We start from the raw sequence: 21,043 nt of genomic DNA on the forward strand, positions 1-21,043 counted from the left end.
AATGTTCTTTAGGAGAAGGTAATGAACCAATTGATGAAGCTGAAATGTTAGCTACACTTATAGCTAATGGATATGAACCAACAACAGAAGAAATTCAAATGCTAAAAGAAGAAGACAGATATCGATACAAATCATCGATAGAAGAACCACCGAAATTAGAGTTAAAGCCACTTCCAAACCATTTGGAATACGCTTATTTACATGGTGAATCTGAATTACCTGTAATAATATCATCTTCTCTTACTGAAAATGAGAAATCACAACTCATTTCTGTGTTGAAAGCTCATAAACCAGCCATTGCATGGAAGATTCATGATATTAAAGGAATAAGTCCTTCGTATTGCACATATAAAATCCTTATGGAAGAAGGTCATAAAACGTATGTGCAACGCCAACGAAGATTAGATCCTAATATGCAAGATGTAGTTAAGAAAGAGATTATTAAACTGCTAGATGCAGGTCTAATTTATCCAATTTCTGATAGTCCATGGGTAAGCCCAGTTCAATGCGTGCCTAAGAAGGGTGGCATGACTGTCATTACAAATGAGAAAAATGAGCTTATTCCTACTAGGACTGTAACAGGATGGCGTGTGTGTATTGATTATAGAAAATTAAATAACGCCACCAGAAAAGATCACTTTCCCTTACCTTTCATAGATCAAATGTTGGAAAGATTAGCCGGAAATAGTTACTATTGTTTTCTAGATGGATTTTCCGGATATTTTCAAATTCCAATAGCACCCGAAGATCAAGAGAAAACCACATTCACATGCCCTTATGGTACTTTTGCTTACAAACGCATGCCATTTGGACTTTGTAACGCCCCTGCAACCTTTCAAAGGTGTATGATGGCGATTTTTCATGACATGATAGAAGAATGCATGGAAGTTTTCATGGATGACTTTTCAGTCTTCGGTGATACATTTGAATCATGTCTAGCTAATCTGGAACGAATGCTTATTAGATGCGAACAATCAAATCTAGTTCTTAATTGGGAGAAATGCCATTTTATGGTTAAAGAAGGCATCGTTCTTGGACATAAAATTTCAAAAGAAGGAATTGAAGTGGATAGAGCTAAAGTAGATGTAATTGCTAAACTTCCACATCCCACCAATGTTAGAGGAGTTAGGAGTTTTCTAGGGCATGCCGGTTTTTACCGACGTTTCATAAAAGATTTTTTCTTAAATTGCCACTCCTATGAATAAACTCCTAGAAAAAGATGCTCCATTCATCTTTTCAGATGAGCGTATCAAATCTTTTAATATTCTTAAAGAGAAACTCACTAATACGCCGATCATGATAACACCAAATTGGAATCTACCATTTGAACTAATGTGCGATGCAAGTGATTTTGCAATGGGAGCCGTTTTAGGACAAAGGATTGAAAAACGATTTCAACCTATATATTATGCTAGTAAGATGTTACAAGGAGCACAAACGAACTATACAACTACTGAAAAAGAACTCCTTGCTATTGTCTTTGCTTTTGACAAATTTCGAACATATCTCGTTCTAGCAAAAACGGTGGTTTATACCGACCATTCTGCTCTTAGATACCTATTTTCAAAACAAGATGCTAAACCAAGATTAATCCGTTGGATCTTACTCTTACAAGAGTTTGATATTGAAATCCGAGATAAAAGAGGAGCAGAAAATCTCGCCGCTGATCATATTTCTCGTCTTGAAAATCCCGAATTAGAAGTTCTAAATGAATCGGTCATACAAGACAACTTTTCTGATGAATATCTATTGAAGATAGATTATAAAGAAATTCCATGGTTTGCAGACTATGCAAACTATTTAGTATGTGGATTCCTTGAAAAAGGATTATCGTACCAAAGACGAAAGAAATTCTTCAGTGATATAAAACACTATTTTTGGGAAGATCCACATCTGTTTAAAAGTTGTCCCGATGAAATAATACGCCGATGTGTATTTGGAGATGAAGCTAGTAAAATATTAAATCATTGTCACACAGGACCAACAGGAGGGCATTATGGGCCTCAACTAACAGCAAGAAAAGTTTATGATGCTGGATTCTATTGGCCTACAATTTACAAAGACGCACACCTTCTTTGCAAATCCTGTGATGCTTGTCAAAGGGCCGGAAAAATAAGTCAACGTGATGAAATGCCACAAAATATCATCCAAGTATGTGAAGTATTTGACATTTGGGGTATTGACTTTATGGGTCCATTTCCAAAATCTCATAATAATCTATATATACTCGTAGCCATTGATTATGTATCTAAATGGGCGGAAGCACAAGCTCTCCCAACTAACGATGCACGAGTTGTAGTCAACTTTTTAAAACGTCTTTTTGCAAGGTTTGGAACACCGAAAGCTTTAATAAGTGATTGGGGTACTCATTTCTGTAATAATCAACTTGAGAAAGTTCTTAAAAGATATGGAGTAACTCATAAAATCTCCACCGCATATCATTCACAAACAAGTGGACAAGTTGAAAATACCAACCGAGCTTTAAAACGTATTCTAGAGAAAACCGTAGGATCAAATCCGAAGGAATGGTCCATTAAATTGGAGGATGCACTCTGGGCTTTTAGAACAGCCTACAAAACTCCAATTGGAACCACACCTTTTAGACTTGTTTATGGAAAAGCATGTCATCTTCCAGTAGAAATTGAACACAAAGCATTTTGGGCTTTGAAGACGTGTAATCTTGATTTACATGAAGCTGGACGTCTACGATTAAGTCAACTAAACGAATTAGAAGAATTAAGACATGAAGCATACGAAAATTCGTTAATCTATAAAGAAAGAACGAAGAAATGGCATGATAAAAGAATCAGAAGTTCAAAAGAATTTAAAGAAGGAGACAGAGTTCTTCTTTTCAATTCACGATTCAAGCTATTTCCTGGAAAATTGAAATCAAGATGGTCTGGACCATTCATAGTTAAAAGAGTTTTCCCATACGGAACGATAGAATTAATAAATTCAAATGGGATTGAATTTAAAGTTAATGGTCACAGAGTTAAACACTACATAGATAGTCCGATGGAAGTCGACAACGAAGTTAATCACAATTTCGACACCACAGCTAACTAAGTGTGGGAAGAATCAAGTCTTTAAAGGATAATATGTATTTCTGTTAGAGTTAGATTGTCTGTTTTTGTGTAGTTCTCGAAAATGGAACCCGAATGGTCTTTCCCTAGCAGACCCTAAAGAACTAGTCTTCTCCCCCCATTCTGAATTTTTATTTTTTTTAGGTTTCTACGAAATGAAGACTGCCTGTGAACTAAACCATGGTCTAATGCTACACGCTTTGATCACTAAACGTAATAATGACACACTTCCGAGTGAAATAGTATCAGTAATCAGAGAAAGAATGGACGGAGTTAGAAAAGAATCCAGATGCGAAGATAATAAGTTACAATTTGGTAAAGGAAAATCAAAATCCGCAGCGAAAAGAAGAGCACGACACCTAGAAAGATGTCACAAATGCGGAAAATGGTCACATGGAGGTAAATGTTCAAATAATCAAACCTATTCAAATACCGAATTTGTTACTTTATGCAGAGACGGACCGTTCATATGTTTAGAAGAAAAGACACTGAATGCTCGAGGTTACGCCTATGTAGCTATGGAAAATCAATTAAACCGACTATCTTATGAATGGGATAGATCATATAACTAAGAAATCTATTTCACAGGTATGTTTGTACAGTTTTTATTTTATTTTTTTTTTATTTTTAACCTTTTGATAATAAACGCTAATTTGTTCGCTATAAAGTATTAAATTGGTATTGAATAAAATTAGGTTTGGCGACCGAAATTATTGATATCATACAAAAATTTATTACATCACTGCGAAATTTAACGTTTATTCTTAAGGTATAAATATCTTTAATCAATCAACCCAAAATATTTCAAAAATTCGTCATGAGTTAAATTAGGTCTTGGAACCGAAATTACTTTACCGAAAAGAGGGGCGCATATTTTTGATAATATTTGATTGATTAAAGTGGAAAAAAAAAGCCAAAAAGATTCTTAATTTTATTTTTACCATGTTTTTAAAATTAATTTATAATCTTAAATTAATATTGTAAACTTTGTAAAAACAATATATTTAAATTTGTAAATACTTGAAAAATTAATATAAGTTTGGTGTGAATTTATAATATGAATTTTTAAATTAAGTTTGGTGTGAATTTTTAATTTTTAAAATATGAATTTTTAATTTTATGCATTTTAAATTTTAAGTTTGGTGTGAATTTTTAATATTAATTTTGAATTTTATATTTAAGTTGTGTGAATTTAAAAACAAAAATTTACTTTATCTCATTAAGTTAAAAATATGATTGTTAAAATTCGTCGTAAGTTGGAGACTAGGTCTTTAAACCGAAATTGCTTTACCCAAGGGAGGGACGAGAACTTTTATTATCATTATTTTTAATCTTATAGAATTAAAGTATGCCAAAAATATTAAAAAACCCAAAAATCTTTACTTTTAAAAACCGCGCTTTGATTTGACAAATTTTAAAATTTTGTCGAGGGACAGACTAGGACAACGATCCGAAACGCCCTCGCTCCTAAAGGAAAACAAAATTTTTAAAAATTTAATTAATTATAAGTTTTATAAAGTATAAGGTTTTATAAAAAAAAAAAATCAGAAATCACTGTAGCCGGCACCCCATGTGATCGCATGGGGTTTGCACTTGGAACCCATGCGATCGCATGGGGACCAAATGCAGGCCTGATACATACAGCAGCCTGTTCTGTCTTCCTCACCACAACACACACACATTCACGAAACTCATCCAAAAATTCACCAATTTTCGCCATTTTTCCACTGTAATTCGTCATTTTTCTTGCTCTAATCATGCCTATATTCTCATTCTTCAGCAAATTGGTAAAAATTACACCCCTAAACTCTATAAATTCCTAGTTTTTGTGATAATTACCAATTTTTTACCTAATGCAATTTTGTTAATTTCTAGTGTAATTAGTGTTAAATTGTTAGTATTTTATGCATGTATAACCTAGATTGATGCTATTTAACATGATTTGAAGCCAAAAACTTCAAAATATTTAGAAATCTAGGGTTTATGTTCTTGAGCAATTTGGGGATTTTTGATATAAACAGGTTATGGCCGATTTTTGTCATGAATTATTGCTAAATTGAGTAGTGTAACATGTTTAGATAGTTAAATGATTCAAACAATGATCCTAAACATGATTTTTGGAGATTAAAGTGGACTTTATAAGACCAAAATTCATGAACTTGATTAATTTGATATATTTGCCATTTGAGACTTGTTTAATTATTAGTAATGAATATTTTGACATGTTATTTGAGTTAAATGCTTATGAATTTTGTATACATTTTCATATGTGCTTATTTGAAAAGTGTAGAATTGTGAAAAATTGTGAAAATGTGTATAAGTTTAATTTTGATTTAACATGTTATAGTGATTGTTTTAAGTTGTTATTTTGCTAACACTAATGCATATTTGGATGCACAAATTTTGTGTTTAATGTGTTTTGCAGAAAGCCGATACTGGAGGTTCAGGAGCATCATCATCTAGACGACCAGCACCAGCACCAGAACCAGAACCAGAAATGCAACACGAACAAGAACCACAACAGGAACAACAACAGCCTGATCATCACATACCTTATTATGATCCGGTACAGTTTGTTGATGAATTCATAGTATTCCCAATGAGGCCGCCAGTAGAATTCCCAATGATTCCTGAGCACACTCTACATCCTAATCTGAGATTTGATAGAAGATGGAGAGATTACGAGACATATCAAAGGAACAAATTCAAATTGGTAACAACAAAATGTAGAGGTGCCAAGGGTAATTGATTGGGCCCCTTTGGAAACGGTCCATCTAGCTGACCGTGTTAGACAGCTTTTAGTTCAAAGGTATGGCAGTTCTTCTTTTACAGATTGGGAACGTCTTTTCACCATTCGTAGACCTGTATATAAGGAATGGTGTGTTGAGTTGATGAGTACTGTATCACTTGATACAAATATAGTTAGAATAGATGATAGAAGATTTCTTAGGTTTATCCTTGGCGGTAGGATGTACAGAATGTCCATGCTGGACATGGCCAGGGCCTTACAGATATATACTCCTGGTGAGTTGCTATTACCCGATTGTACAAACTTGATTCATTATGGTGAACGGGTAGATAGTAACTTTGACGCTGATGCCATTTGGAGGCGTATGTCACATTTTGATGTTTTTACACGAGCAGGAGGACACTCCTATACACATATTGACAGAGCCGAGCTTCGTATTATTCATAGATTTTTGGCTAACTCGATTACACAAAGAGGTCATAATAAAGAAAAAATTACCTTATATGATTTATTCTACCTAAAGTGTATTCGGGATCCTAGAAGCTTTGTCAATATCCCTTACTGTGTTGCTTTTTATTTATCTAAAATGGTAGAGGGAATGCAGGACGGGAGTATAATAGGAGGAGGTATTTTTGTTACTCTCATTGGAGAGTATTTAGGTGTTGATAGGAACCAAGGGGTCCATTACAGATTTGTAGAGAACATGTTGAGCCCTTAGGATTGAAAGTTTATGTGGGTGCTAAGGTATTGAAAAGTAGACGTAACCAGGCAGTACCCTATGAGGGATCTCATCCTCAGGTAGAGAGAGGCTCAGACGAGGAAATGGAGGAGGCGGAAGACATTAGGGATGTCTTTAGAGATGCTATTCTTGACGTCCACGTTCGTATAGATGAGGAAGAAATGACGAACGCGGCAAGACATAGTATGTATGAGCAGTGGAACTCCGAGCGAGTATACGAGGATTATAGGCGACGCCAACACGATAGCTGGTTAGTTCATCAGCACCAAATCATGAGCCAGCTATCATATCAGGTACCAAATAACTATGTACCTACGCGACCTGCTCATTTTCCGCCACATAGCCCCGATATCCGACCACCCTTTAACCGGTATGACTATAACCAAGCCTATCAGAATACCTATAACCAACAATGGAACCCACCCGATGAGATGAACTGGAACCCCTATCCAGACTGATTTAGTTCCATTTGGTTATTTTTATGATTTTTATGTTTTTATCTTTTGACTTTTTCATGTTTAAACTTATGTTATTGGATATATTTGTGTAATTTTTATTATTTTTATTATTATTGTGCACTAATATTTCATATTTAGAATTAGAAAGTGGGATATTAAATCCCATTTCAAATTGCCATGCATGATTATATTTGTTTGTATGTATATTGCCGATTGTACAAAACAGGGTAAAACAGCGCATTTTCAAAGACTGGCATTAAGTTCAGCAAAAACTACTAATTTTGACGACAAGATGACAAATAAATGTGATGTAACAACAGACGAAATGAACAAATGATATGCACCATTTATCATTCAGCAAACAAACGCCAATATGTTTGGAAACTTTGGTAAAATTTATTCATTTCTACGCTAATCACCCACAATAATTTAAATTGTACTGATTTCTTGCAAATGAGGGCATTGCAAGATCTTAAGTGTGGGAAGAGGTTAAATTCTTTCGAATTTTTAAAATTTTTATCTTTATACACTTGGTTACCATTAAAAATACTAGTAACGTAGTAGTTGTATTAGAATATAGTGCTCTCTGATAATAAAGAACAGCCCTAGTCTTATATACTGACTACCCAATTCTAGTAAAATTTTTCAAAATTTTCAATTAAATGAACTCAAAATCATTTTTATACATATTTATGAATGATAAAGCTAGGTGTTAACACCGAAATTATTGTTACCTCAGAAAGGACATAAATTGAGAAACAAACCAAAATGTTAAAATTCATTTTAAATGGAATAGAGAACAATAAAAAGGAAAATAAAAGCCACGTGTGGGAAAAATTACCAAGTTATCTTAAACATATGTCACATATTTCTGTAACAAATAACTGAAAATACTTTTGCTTTGGACTAAACTAAACTATTTTACCCGATCAAAGAAATGAATAGATGGATCTACACGATGAATCAATTCCATCATTAAAAGGAAGTAAAGTCTTCCGAAAAAGACACGCGCTTCTTGATTTAGGTCAAGAAGTTGTCGTCCAGACCAGCTGTAGGTTGACGAAAAATCTAGAAAAGTCATCTCTAAAATCAGCAGGAAATCCACGGACCTCAGCATCAAACAGGGTCGCCAAGTGGTCAGATTTATCCTAACCATGAGAAGGATTTATCTCATAAAATGGGGGGGCACCGTGCAAATTAGCTGGATAAGACTAATGAATCAGATCCCCAGAAAGGATAATCTCCTTAAAGATTAAAAATCAGCTTTTAAGCCTGATATTACTCAATCCTAGAGATTGACCTTAAAGATTGAGAATTCAAACTCATGGAATTCAATGATATCTAAACTCGAGCTTGAACGAGAAAATATTTTGATAAAATTACAAACCGATTTGTTTTCTAAAAACCCATTTTCAATGCGTTCATTATCATTGAACGTAAAATCCTAGGAAATCACCTAGAATTCATTAGGTCACCTGAACCAAATCGGGTGTCAACCGTAAGAATGGTGGTTGCATAGCATGGTCAAAGACAGGACCTTGTGCCAGACCGAAAAATCATAAGGGTGAGCTTTACTATTGCTCCTACCAAGGATAGTAATTGCGTCCGACACGTTATAGACCATAATTAAAAGCATGTCAGGGGACATTGCCTTAACAGTTGCTTGTTCAATGCTTTCCTTTACAACCGGACGGTAGTTTATCGAAAGGTAATATACGGGACAAGTAAACTGGACGTGTTGCTTTCCTAATACAAGGTTAGCAAGTGGGTGACACAAAACCGCAAGTTTTGAGCTAAAATTTTCAAATCTGAAACCCACCAATCCCACAAAAATATTTTGCAAACACCGGTGAAGGGTTAATCCGGAAAACTTATCTAGGGTAAAAGCTAGATTGAATTTTCAAAATATCAAATATTTTCATAAAGATCCAATTTCCTTAAGGATCTACATTTTCATAGTCATGTGGGACTGTAAACCGCCTTTCAAATGTGCACTTTGCTTTGGAAACCGAAAGTAAATTGGCTATTTGATTGCAAGTGTCGTTGACCTAAACCCGAGGCAACTGTGGATGACACACCCACCTTTAACCATGGTTCTATCGTTAATGTCATTGTTTATACTGCCGTATAGAAATCACTGATGTACAAAGTGTGAAGAATAAAGAAGTGATTCTAGTATTTCAAGACGATATTGCTTGAGGACAAGCAACGCTTAAGTGTGGGAATATTTGATAATGCTAAAAACGAACATATATTTCATAGCATTATTCCTCAAGAAAGACAAGCTTTTAGTTGCAATTGTTCTATTTACAAGTGATATTCGTTTAAATAATAAAAGGTGAAGACAAAAGACAGATTCGACGAATTGAAGACACAAACGACCAAAAAGCTCAAAAGTACAAAATACAATCCAAGAGGTTCCAATTATTGATAAGAAACGTCTCGAAATTACAAGAGTACAAGATTCAAAACGCAAAGCACAAGATATTAAATTGTACGCAAGGACGTTCGAAAATCCGGAACCGGGACCAGAGTCAACTCTCAACGCTCGACGCAACGGACTAAAAATTACAAGTCAACTATGCACATAAATATAATATAATATTTAAATAATTCTTATAATTATTTAATATATTATATTTATTTATAAAACCGTCGGCAGAAGAAAACAACCAAATATGAGCCTCCCCAGCTGGCCATGCGATCGCATGGCCTGGAAGGCATAAATCCATGCGATCGCATGAGCCCCAGTTCCAGCCCACATGCCTATAAAAATCGAGCTTTGGTGCACCACAAAATCCATCTATCTTTCTCTTCTCCATTCATACGTAATATTTATATTTATAATTTATATTTTAATTTTAATTTTAATTATAATTCTAATAATAAGGGTATGTTAGCGAATGTTGTAAGGGTGTAAGTCGAAATTCTGTCCGTGTAACGCTACGCTATTTTTAATCATTGTAAGTTATGTTCAACCTTTTTAATTTAATGTCTCGTAGCTAAGTAATTATTATGCTTATTTAATCCGAAGTAATCATGATGTTGGGCTAATTACTAAAATTGGGTAATTGGGCTTTGTACCATAATTGGGGTTTGGACAAAAGAACGACACTTGTGGAAATTAGACTATGGGCTATTAATGGGCTTTATATTTGTTTAACTAAATGATAGTTTGTTAATGTTAATATAAAGATTTACAATTGGGCGTCCCTATAAATTACCATATACACTCGATGACACGATGGGCGGGGTATTTATATGTACGAATAATCGTTTATTTAACCGGACACGGGAATGGATTAATAGCCACTAGAATAATTAAAACAGGGGTGAAATTATGTACAAGGAAACTTGGTATAATTGATAACAAAATATTAAAACCTTGGGTTACACTCAGTCGACATCCTGGTGTAATTATTAAACAAAGTATTAAAATCTTGTTATAGTTTAAGTCCCCAATTAGTTGGAATATTTAACTTCGGGTATAAGGATAATTTGACGAGGACACTCGCACTTTATATTTATGACTGATGGACTGTTATGGACAAAAACCAGAAGGACATATTAAATAATCCAGAACAAAGGACAATTAACCCATGGGCATAAAACTAAAATCAACACGTCAAACATCATGATTACGGAAGTTTAAATAAGCATAATTCTTTTATTTCATATTTAATTTCCTTTATTTTATATTTAATTGCACTTCTAATTATCGCATTTTTATTGTTATTGTATTTAATAGCACTTTTAATTATCGTACTTTTTAATTATCGCAAGTTTATCGCATTTTTATTATTCGCAATTCCATTATCGTTATTTACTTTATGCTTTAAATTAAGTCTTGTATTTATTTATTATTTTACATTTAGTTTTAACTGCGACTAAAGTTTTAAAATTGACAAACCGGTCATTAAACGGTAAAAACCCCCCTTTATAATAATAATATTAGTTATATATATATATATATATATATATATATTTGTATTTTTATAAAAGTAAACTAATATAGCGTTAAGCTTTGTTTAAAGATTTTCTCTGTGGAACGAACCGGACTTACTAAAAACTACACTACTGTACGATTAGGTACACTGCCTATAAGTGTTGTAGCAAGGTTTAAGTATATCCATTCTATAAATAAATAAATATCTTGTGTAAAATTGTATCGTATTTAATAGTATTTCCTTGTAAAATTTAATAGTATTTTATACCCCTTAGCTTTAACATCAAGTATTTTTGGCGCCGCTGCCGGGGATCAATCTAGCTTAAAAGCCGGAAGCACAACGCTAATAAAAAAAATAAAAATAAAAATTTAGTTTACTTTTATTAAAATTCGTTTTTATAAAAATACGTTTTAAATATTCGAAAATATAAAAAGAAAAACAAAAATATAAATATTTTTTTTAGAGTTTGGTAAATATTTAAGTTTTATAAAGTTTCTTTATTTCTATTTTTTTTAGTTTGTAAAAATATAAGTTTTATTTAATTAATAAATATATTTTATATTTTACAGCAAAAAAAAAAAATTTATTAATTCGGCCTGTACTGTAGCAGCCCACTCTGTGGCCAGAAACCCTAGCCCATGCGATCGCATGGCTGGGCAACTGAGGACTCATGTGATCGCATGAGCCCATCTGACACGCCAGACTGCAGCCTGCATTAATTACGGATAATAATTATTATTATTATATTTAAACCCTAATTAGGGTTATATATTATATATATTAATTTAGTTTTTATTATTAATTTGTATTTTTAGTTTAATTAGTTTATTTAAATTGTAAAATTAATAGTTTTAATAAATAAATAATATAAAAATAATATTTTTATAAAAATTGTACTTTTTACAACTTTTTATATATTTTTATATTTTTTCCCTTTTTAATCGTTTTAGCGTAACTTTTGTATTTTTCGCTCATATTTAGTTTTAATTCATAGTCTTTGCCATAGTTATTTTTACTTCTAGAATTTTTAGGCTTTGCCGTATAATTCCTTAAGTGCTTTTTCTTTAGACCAAGATTTAAGTGCTTTAGAATTTTGCGACGCAGTTTTTAGATTTTAGTACCTTTTTAAGTTATTTCCATTTGGATTTAGTTTTTCCTGTAAGCTTTAATATTTTTAGACGACTTTTTCCTATGTATCAATTATCATTCCAATTAGTAATCTCAATTTGCGTTTATAATTTTAAGTTAGTTGTAGTAATAAGGTTAGGTTAGTCAAGTGTTTTAAGTTTTATAAGTTTCTTTTATTTTTCCGTCACCTTTTATTTTTCAACCATTTTTCTTTTTCGACCTTTTTCGACACGCTCTTTTTCTTTCTTATTTCTCGCTATTCTAGTTTTAGGACATAGATTTTTATTCTACTTCTTATCTAAATTTCTTAAAATTATGAAAATTTATTTTAAGTGGTTAAATTGATAGACATCAAAATTTTCTGGTTCGTAGTAATAGTTGGATTTGTACGTGGACCGGGTTATTGGAGCCAAACAGTCCTCAATTATATTGAGACCAAACAAATCCTGCCCCTCTGCTGCATCTTTTGGCTATTCGAAACGTGAGCAAAATCAGAAAAGTCTATTGATTGGATAACTTATTATAATTTTTCTTTCCTTTTTAAAACTAATAGGATATTCAGTGAATGCACCGAGCAAGACGTTCACCACCTTTTGTACGTTCACCACCTGTAACTAGATCAAGACATTTAGCAAATATTACCACCGTTGATTTTTCTTTAGAATCGTCATCCAGTCGACCAAGTACTCCAGTTCAAATTTCCGATAATCCATTTTTTGAACCCGACCTCACAATTGAGAATCCGGAGAATATTCAGGAACGGTTCGTAGATCCTGAACCACTAAACTTTCCTCCGGAACCACCAATCATTCAAACAGAGATTGTTGAGGAACGAACCATTAAATCAGAATCCTCTAGTGATTCCGATTCAACAAATTCAATTATGGAGAATCTGGAACCTTTAAGTATGGAAGACCGAATGAGAGCTAAACACACTGGACAAGGTCACGCAATTACTCATCCAGACATTAATGCGCCAGATTATGAAATCAAAGGACAAATTCTACACATGGTGACTAATCAACGCCAATTTAGTGGTGCGCCGAAGGAAGATCCAAATGAACATCTACGTACCTTTAATAGGATCTGCACACTATTTAAAATCCGAGAAGTGGAGGATGAACAGATATATCTCATGTTATTTCCCTGGACTTTAAAGGGAGAAGCCAAAGATTGGTTGGAATCGTTACCTGAAGGGGCGATTGATACATGGGATGTTTTAGTTGACAAATTTCTTAAACAATTCTTTCCGGCATCTAAAGCCGTAAGACTTCAAGCAGAAATTGTTACGTTCACACAGAAGCCGAATGAAACTCTATATGAGGCGTGGACTAGATTTGGAAAGCTATTAAGAGGATGTCCGCAACATGGTTTAGACACCTGTCAAATAGTACAAATATTCTACCAAGGATGCGACATCACTACAAGGAAAGACATAGATATAGCAGCTGGTGGTTCTATTATGAAGAAAACCGAAACTGATGCTTACAAAATTATTGATAACACTGCTTCCCACTCACATGAGTGGCACCAAGAAAAAGATATCGTTAGATCATCTAAAGCAGCTAGAGCCGATTCTAGCCATGACTTAGATTCCATTTCCGCAAAGATAGATGCTGTCGAGAGAAGAATGGAAAAGATGACTAAGGATATACACTCAATACGAATTAGTTGTGAGCAGTGTGGAGGACCACATTTGACAAAAGATTGTCTCAATATTGAATTAACAATGGAACAAAGAGAGAATATTTCATACATAAACCAAAGGCCTGGAAATAATTATCAGAATAATTATCAACCGCCAAGACCGATTTACAATCAAAACCAGAATTATAACCGAAATATTCCATACAACAACCAACAAGGTCCTAGCAATCAACAAGTATCCAATAATACTTACAATCAGCAAAGACCTAATTTTCAAAACAAACCACCACAACAAACCGATGATAAAAAGCCGAATTTAGAAGATATGATGACGAAGCTAGTTGAAACTCAAACGCAGTTTTTCACATCTCAGAAACAAACCAATGAACAAAATGCTCAAGCATTTAGAAATCAACAAGCTTCTATTCAAAATCTGGAACAAGAAGTAAGTAACCTAGCAAGGTTAATAGGTGAAAGAAAACCGGGAAGCCTACCTAGTGATACAAATGCTAACCCCCGGAATGAAACAGCTAAAGCTATTACCACAAGAAGTGGTACAGCACTTAAACCACCTGAAATACCTGTAACTTCTGATGAAGCTATTCCTACTCCACAAGAACCACAACCTGAACAAGATAAGGAAACAGAACCGGTAGTTGAAAAGGTTAATGAAGATAACACAGTTAAGGATAAACCTTATGTTAAACCATACCAACCACCACTTCCTTATCCGAGTAAAATGAAGAAAGCGAAACTTGAAGCCGAGCAATCCAAATTCTTGGATATGTTTAAACAGATAAATGTAAATCTTCCTTTCATTGATGTGATTTCAGGAATGCCTAGATATGCTAAATTCTTGAAAGATCTAATCTCAAATAGAAAGAAAATGGAAGAACTCTCGGCTGTTACTATGAATGCTAATTGTTCAGCAGTGCTGTTGAATAAGATACCAGAAAAACTATCTGATCCAGGAAGTTTCACAATTCCATGTTTTCTGGGTAGTCTTAGTTCAATAGAAGCATTGGCAGACTTAGGTGCTAGTATAAATCTAATGCCATATTCACTATACGCTAAACTAGACCTTGGAGAATTGAAACCAACCAGAATAAGCATACAACTAGCTGATAGATCAATAAAATATCCTAGAGGGATAATGGAGAACACGCTAGTTAAAGTTGGTACTTTAGTATTTCCAGTAGATTTTGTTGTTTTGGACATGGAAGAAGATTCTCAAGTTCCTCTCATATTAGGAAGACCATTCTTAAACACGGCTAAAGCAATGATAGACGTGTTCGGTAAGAAATTGACCCTAAGTATAGAGGATGAGAGTGTTACCTTTTCAGTTGATAGAGCAATGCAACAACCGCAATCTGCAGATGATACATGTTATTATATTCAAACTATAGATGCACATGCAGAATTATTAGAAGAATTTCCAGAATTACAAGGAACAGGAGAATGTTCTTTAGGAGAAGGTAATGAACCAATTGATGAAGCTGAAATGTTAGCTACACTTATAGCTAATGGATATGAACCAACAACAGAAGAAATTCAAATGCTAAAAGAAGAAGACAGATATCGATACAAATCATCGATAGAAGAACCACCGAAATTAGAGTTAAAGCCACTTCCAAACCATTTGGAATACGCTTATTTACATGGTGAATCTGAATTACCTGTAATAATATCATCTTCTCTTACTGAAAATGAGAAATCACAACTCATTTCTGTGTTGAAAGCTCATAAACCAGCCATTGCATGGAAGATTCATGATATTAAAGGAATAAGTCCTTCGTATTGCACATATAAAATCCTTATGGAAGAAGGTCATAAAACGTATGTGCAACGCCAACGAAGATTAAATCCTAATATGCAAGATGTAGTTAAGAAAGAGATTATTAAAGCTAGATGCAGGTCTAATTTATCCAATTTCTGATAGTCCATGGGTAAGCCCAGTTCAATGCGTGCCTAAGAAGGGTGGCATGACTGTCATTACAAATGAGAAAAATGAGCTTATTCCTACTAGGACTGTAACAGGATGGCGTGTGTGTATTGATTATAGAAAATTAAATAACGCCACCAGAAAAGATCACTTTCCCTTACCTTTCATAGATCAAATGTTGGAAAGATTAGCCGGAAATAGTTACTATTGTTTTCTAGATGGATTTTCCAGATATTTTCAAATTCTAATAGCACCCGAAGATCAAGAGAAAACCACATTCACATGCCCTTATGGTACTTTTGCTTACAAACGCATGCCATTTGGACTTTGTAACGCCCCTGCAACCTTTCAAAGGTGTATGATGGCGATTTTTCATGACATGATAGAAGAATGCATGAAAGTTTTCATGGATGACTTTTCAGTCTTCGGTGATACATTTGAATCATGTCTAGCTAATCTGGAACGAATGCTTATTAGATGCGAACAATCAAATCTAGTTCTTAATTGGGAGAAATGCCATTTTATGGTTAAAGAAGGCATCGTTCTTAGACATAAAATTTCAAAAGAAGGAATTGAAGTGGATAGAGCTAAAGTAGATGTAATTGCTAAACTTCCACATCCCACCAATGTTAGAGGAGTTAGGAGTTTTCTAGGGCATGCCGGTTGTTACCGACGTTTCATAAAAGATTTTTCTAAAATTGCCACTCCTATGAATAAACTCCTAGAAAAAGATGCTCCATTCATCTTTTCAGATGAGTGTATCAAATCTTTTAATATTCTTAAAGAGAAACTCACTAATACGCCGATCATGATAACACCAAATTGGAATCTACCATTTGAACTAATGTGCGATGCAAGTGATTTTGCAATAGGAGCCGTTTTAGGACAAAGGATTGAAAAACGATTTCAACCTATATATTATGCTAGTAAGATGTTACAAGGAGCACAAACGAACTATACAACTACTGAAAAAGAACTCCTTGCTATTGTCTTTGCTTTTGACAAATTTCGAACATATCTCGTTCTAGTAAAAACGGTGGTTTATACCGACCATTCTGCTCTTAGATACCTATTTTCAAAACAAGATGCTAAACCAAGATTAATCCGTTGGATCTTACTCTTACAAGAGTTTGATATTGAAATCCGAGATAAAAGAGGAGCAGAAAATCTCGCCGCTGATCATCTTTCTCGTCTTGAAAATCCTGAATTAGAAGTTCTAAATGAATCGGCCATACAAGACAACTTTTCTGATGAATATCTATTGAAGATAGATTATAAAGAAATTCCATGGTTTGCAGACTATGCAAACTATTTAGTATGTGGATTCCTTGAAAAAGGATTATCGTACCAAAGACGAAAGAAATTCTTCAGTGATATAAAACACTATTTTTGGGAAGATCCACATCTGTTTAAAAGTTGTCCCGATGAAATAATACGCCGATGTGTATTTGGAGATGAAGCTAGTAAAATATTAAACCATTGTCACACAGGACCAACAGGAGGGCATTATGGGCCTCAACTAACAGCAAGAAAAGTTTATGATGCTGGATTCTATTGGCCTACAATTTACAAAGACGCACACCTTCTTTGCAAATCCTGTGATGCTTGTCAAAGGGCCGGAAAAATAAGTCAACGTGATGAAATGCCACAAAATGTCATCCAAGTATGTGAAGTATTTGACATTTGGGGTATTGACTTTATGGGTCCATTTCCAAAATCTCATAATAATCTATATATACTCGTAGCCATTGATTATGTATCTAAATGGGCGGAAGCACAAGCTCTCCCAACTAACGATGCACGAGTTGTAGTCAACTTTTTAAAACGTCTTTTTGCAAGGTTTGGAACACCGAAACCTTTAATAAGTGATTGGGGTACTCATTTCTGTAATAATCAACTTGAGAAAGTTCTTAAAAGATATGGAGTAACTCATAAAATCTCCACCGCATATCATCCACAAACAAGTGGACAAGTTGAAAATACCAACCGAGCTTTAAAACGTATTCTAGAGAAAAATCGTAGGATCAAATCCGAAGGAATGGTCCATTAAATTGGAGGATGCACTCTGGGCTTTTAGAACAGCCTACAAAACAACAATTGGAACCACACCTTTTAGACTTGTTTATGGAAAAGCATGTCATCTTCCAGTAGAAATTGAACACAAAGCATTTTGGGCTTTGAAGACGTGTAATCTTGATTTACATGAAGCTGGACGTCTACGATTAAGTCAACTAAACGAATTAGAATAATTAAGACATGAAGCATACGAAAATTCGTTAATCTATAAAGAAAGAACGAAGAAATGGCATGATAAAAGAATCAGAAGTTCAAAAGAATTTAAAGAAGGAGACAGAGTTCTTCTTTTCAATTCAGGATTCAAGCTATTTCCTGGAAAATTGAAATCAAGATGGTCTGGACCATTCATAGTTAAAAGAGTTTTCCCATACGGAACGATAGAATTAATAAATTCAAATGGGATTGAATTTAAAGTTAATGATCACAGAGTTAAACACTACATAGATAGTCCGATGGAAGTCGACAACGAAGTTAATCACAATTTCGACACCACAGCTAACTAAGTGTGGGGAGAATCAAGTCTTTAAAGGATAATATATATTTCTGTTAGAGTTAGATTGTCTGTTTTTGTGTAGTTCTCGAAAATGGAACCCGAATGGTCTTTCCCTAGCAGACCCTAAAGAACTAGTCTTCTCCCCCCATTCTGAATTTTTATTTTTTTTAGGTTTCTACGAAATGAAGACTGCCTGTGAACTAAACCATGGTCTAATGCTACACGCTTTGATCACTAAACGTAATAATGACACACTTCCGAGTGAAATAGTATCAGTAATCAGAGAAAGAATGGACGGAGTTAGAAAAGAATCCAGATGCGAAGATAATAAGTTACAATTTGGTAAAGGAAAATCAAAATCCGCAGCGAAAAGAAGAGCACGATACCTAGAAAGATGTCACAAATGCGGAAAATGGTCACATGGAGGTAAATGTTCAAATAATCAAACCTATTCAAATACCGAATTTGTTACTTTATGCAGAGACGGACCGTTCATATGTTTAGAAGAAAAGACACTGAATGCTCGAGGTTACGCCTATGTAGCTATGGAAAATCAATTAAACCGACTATCTTATGAATGGGATAGATCATATAACTAAGAAATCTATTTCACAGGTATGTTTGTACAGTTTTTATTTTATTTTTTTTTATTTTTAACCTTTTGATAATAAACGCTAATTTGTTCGCTATAAAGTATTAAATTGGTATTGAATAAAATTAGGTTTGGCGACCGAAATTATTGATATCATACAAAAATTTATTACATCACTGCGAAATTTAACGTTTATTCTTAAGGTATAAATATCTTTAATCAATCAACCCAAAATATTTCAAAAATTCGTCATGAGTTAAATTAGGTCTTGGAACCGAAATTACTTTACCGAAAAGAGGGGCGCATATTTTTGATAATATTTGATTGATTAAAGTGGAAAAAAAAAAGCCAAAAAGATTCTTAATTTTATTTTTACCATGTTTTTAAAATTAATTTATAAATCTTAAATTAATATTGTAAACTTTGTAAAAACAATATATTTAAAATTGTAAATACTTGAAAAATTAATATAAGTTTGGTGTAAATTTATAATATGAATTTTTAAATTAAGTTTGGTGTGAATTTTTAATTTTTAAAATATGAATTTTTAATTTTATGCATTTCAAATTTTAAGTTTGGTGTGAATTTTTAATATTAATTTTGAATTTTATATTTAAGTTGTGTGAATTTAAAAACAAAAATTTACTTTATCTCATTAAGTTAAAAATATGATTTTTAAAATTCGTCGTAAGTTGAAGACTAGGTCTTTAAACCGAAATTGCTTTACCCAAGGGAGGGACGAGAACTTTTATTATCATTATTTTTAATCTTATAGAATTAAAGTATGCCAAAAATATTAAAAAACCCAAAAATCTTTACTTTTAAAAACCGCGCTTTGATTTGACAAATTTTAAAATTTTGTCGAGGGACAGACTAGGACAACGATCCGAAACGCCCTCGCTCCTAAAGGAAAACAAAATTTTTAAAAATTTAATTAATTATAAGTTTTATAAAGTATAAGGTTTTATATAAAAAAAAAAATCAGAAATCACTGTAGCCGGCACCCCATGCGATCGCATGGGGTTTGCACTTGGAACCCATGCGATCGCATGGGGACCAAATGCAGGCCTGATACATACAGCAACCTGTTCTGTCTTCCTCACCACAACACACACACATTCACGAAACTCATCCAAAAATTCACCAATTTTCGCCATTTTTCCACTGTAATTCGTCATTTTTCTTGCTCTAATCATGCCTAGATTCTCATTCTTCAGCAAATTGGTAAAAATTACACCCCTAAACTATATAAATTCCTAGTTTTTGTGATAATTACCAATTTTTTACCTAATGCAATTTTGTTAATTTCTAGTGTAATTAGTGTTAAATTGTTAGTATTTTATGCATGTATAACCTAGATTGATGCTATTTAACATGATTTGAAGCCAAAAACTTCAAAATTTTTAGAAATCTAGGGTTTGTGTTCTTGAGCAATTTGGGGCTTTTTGATATAAACAAGTTATGGCCGATTTTTGTCATGAATTATTGCTAAATTGAGTAGTGTAACATGTTTAGATAGTTAAATGATTCAAACAATGATCCTAAACATGATTTTTGGAGATTAAAGTGGACTTTATAAGTCCAAAATTCATGAACTTGATTAATTTGATATATTTGCCATTTGAGACTTGTTTAATTATTAGTAATGAATATTTTGACATGTTATTTGAGTTAAATGCTTATGAATTTTGTATACATTTTCATATGTGCTTATTTGAAAAGTGTAGAATTGTGAAAAATTGTGAAAATGTGTATAAGTTTAATTTTGATTTAACATGTTATAGTGATTGTTTTAAGTTGTTATTTTGCTAACACTAATGCATATTTGGATGCACAAATTTTGTGTTTAATGTGTTTTGCAGAAAGCCGATACTGGAGGTTCAGGAGCATCATCATCTAGACGACCAGCACCAGCACCAGAACCAGAACCAGAAATGCAACACGAACAAGAACCACAACAGGAACAACAACAGCCTGATCAGCACATACCTTATTATGATCCGGTACCGTTTGTTGATGAATTCATAGTATTCCCAATGAGGCCGCCAGTAGAATTCCAAACGATTCCTGAGCACACTCTACATCCTAATCTGAGATTTGATAGAAGATGGAGAGATTACGAGACATATCAAAGGAACAAATTCAAATTGGTAACAACAAAATGTAGAGGTGCCAAGGGTAATTGATTG

This window comes from Rutidosis leptorrhynchoides, chromosome 1 (genome assembly GCF_046630445.1).
Source record: "Rutidosis leptorrhynchoides isolate AG116_Rl617_1_P2 chromosome 1, CSIRO_AGI_Rlap_v1, whole genome shotgun sequence".
Taxonomy (NCBI): Eukaryota; Viridiplantae; Streptophyta; class Magnoliopsida; order Asterales; family Asteraceae; genus Rutidosis; species Rutidosis leptorrhynchoides.